This window comes from Schistocerca gregaria, unplaced genomic scaffold (assembly GCF_023897955.1).
Source record: "Schistocerca gregaria isolate iqSchGreg1 unplaced genomic scaffold, iqSchGreg1.2 ptg000483l, whole genome shotgun sequence".
In the NCBI taxonomy this organism is placed as follows: Eukaryota; Metazoa; Arthropoda; class Insecta; order Orthoptera; family Acrididae; genus Schistocerca; species Schistocerca gregaria.
In genome coordinates, this window is record NW_026061892.1 from 1100001 (window position 1) to 1102500 (window position 2500).

The following is a 2500-nucleotide window of genomic DNA, read 5'->3' on the forward strand; positions in this document are numbered from 1 at the left end:
GGGACAGCGGGAATCTCGTTAATCCATTCATGCGCGTCACTAATTAGATGACGAGGCATTTGGCTACCTTAAGAGAGTCATACTTACTCCCGCCGTTTACCCGCGCTTGCTTGAATTTCTTCACGTTGACATTCAGAGCACTGGGCAGAAATCACATTGCGTCAACACCCGCTAGGGCCATCGCAATGCTTTGTTTTAATTAGACAGTCGGATTCCCCCAGTCCGTGCCAGTTCTGAGTTGATCGTTGAATGGCGGCCGAAGAGAATCCGCGCACCCGCGCGCCCCCGGAGGAGCACGCTAAGGCGGACGCGGCCTCGCAGCAAGGAAGATCCGTGGGAGGCCAAGGCGCGGGACCGAGCTCGGATCCTGCACGCAGGTTGAAGCACCGGGGCGCGAACGCCGCGCAGGCGCGCGCATCCTGCACCGCCGGCCAGCACGAGGCCAACCAACGGCGAGAGCAGACCACGCCCGCGCTAAACGCCCGCACTTACCGGCACCCCTACGGCACTCACCTCGCCCAGGCCCGGCACGTTAGCGCTGACCCACTTCCCGACCAAGCCCGACACGCCCCGATCCTCAGAGCCAATCCTTATCCCGAAGTTACGGATCCAATTTGCCGACTTCCCTTACCTACATTATTCTATCGACTAGAGGCTCTTCACCTTGGAGACCTGCTGCGGATATGGGTACGAACCGGCGCGACACCTCCACGTGGCCCTCTCCCGGATTTTCAAGGTCCGAGGGGAAGATCGGGACACCGCCGCAACTGCGGTGCTCTTCGCGTTCCAAACCCTATCTCCCTGCTAGAGGATTCCAGGGAACTCGAACGCTCATGCAGAAAAGAAAACTCTTCCCCGATCTCCCGACGGCGTCTCCGGGTCCTTTTGGGTTACCCCGACGAGCATCTCTAAAAGAGGGGCCCGACTTATATCGGTTCCGCTGCCGGGTTCCGGAATAGGAACCGGATTCCCTTTCGCCCAACGGGGGCCAGCACAAAGTGCATCATGCTATGACGGCCCCCATCAACATCGGATTTCTCCTAGGGCTTAGGATCGACTGACTCGTGTGCAACGGCTGTTCACACGAAACCCTTCTCCGCGTCAGCCCTCCAGGGCCTCGCTGGAGTATTTGCTACTACCACCAAGATCTGCACCGACGGCGGCTCCAGGCAGGCTCACGCCCAGACCCTTCTGCGCCCACCGCCGCGACCCTCCTACTCGTCAGGGCTTCGCGGCCGGCCGCGAGGACCGGCCATGACTGCCAGACTGACGGCCGAGTATAGGCACGACGCTTCAGCGCCATCCATTTTCAGGGCTAGTTGCTTCGGCAGGTGAGTTGTTACACACTCCTTAGCGGATTCCGACTTCCATGGCCACCGTCCTGCTGTCTTAAGCAACCAACGCCTTTCATGGTTTCCCATGAGCGTCGATTCGGGCGCCTTAACTCGGCGTTTGGTTCATCCCACAGCGCCAGTTCTGCTTACCAAAAGTGGCCCACTTGGCACTCCGATCCGAGTCGTTTGCTCGCGGCTTCAGCATATCAAGCAAGCCGGAGATCTCACCCATTTAAAGTTTGAGAATAGGTTGAGGTCGTTTCGGCCCCAAGGCCTCTAATCATTCGCTTTACCGGATGAGACTCGTACGAGCACCAGCTATCCTGAGGGAAACTTCGGAGGGAACCAGCTACTAGATGGTTCGATTAGTCTTTCGCCCCTATACCCAGCTCTGACGATCGATTTGCACGTCAGAATCGCTACGGACCTCCATCAGGGTTTCCCCTGACTTCGTCCTGGCCAGGCATAGTTCACCATCTTTCGGGTCCCAACGTGTACGCTCTAGGTGCGCCTCACCTCGCAATGAGGACGAGACGCCCCGGGAGTGCGGAGGCCGCCGCCCCGTGAAGGGCGGGGAAGCCCCATCCTCCCTCGGCCCGCGCAAGGCGAGACCTTCACTTTCATTACGCCTTTAGGTTTCGTACAGCCCAATGACTCGCGCACATGTTAGACTCCTTGGTCCGTGTTTCAAGACGGGTCGTGAAATTGTCCAAAGCTGAAGCGCCGCTGACGGGAGCGATTATTCCGCCCGAGAGCATCCCGAGCCAACAGCGGCGCGGGTCCGGGGCCGGGCCAGGTAGGTCCGTCATCCGGGAAGAACCGCGCGCGCTTGCCGGGAGCCCGAGCGCCCAAAGGGGCGAATCGACTCCTCCAGATATACCGCCGAGCAGCCAGCCAGGACACCGGGGCTCTGCCCAACAGACGCGAACCGAGGCCCGCGGAAGGACAGGCTGCGCACCCGGGCCGTAGGCCGGCACCCAGCGGGTCGCGACGTCCTACTAGGGGAGAAGTGCAGCCCACCGCACACCGGAACGGCCCCACCCCGCGGCGAGTGGAAAGGCAACCGGACACGACCCCGCCGCGGATTGCTCCGCGCGGGCGGCCGGCCCCATCTGCCGAGGGCGGGGGCCAGTGGCCGGATGGGCGTGAATCTCACCCGTTCGACC

The 2500-nt window shown here is 61.2% G+C and overlaps 1 pseudogene; it reads right to left on the minus strand.

Annotated features, from left to right (window-relative positions):
- LOC126313606 (large subunit ribosomal RNA) overlaps positions 1–2500 on the minus strand; it is a 5806-nt pseudogene that overhangs the window by 2855 nt on the left and 451 nt on the right.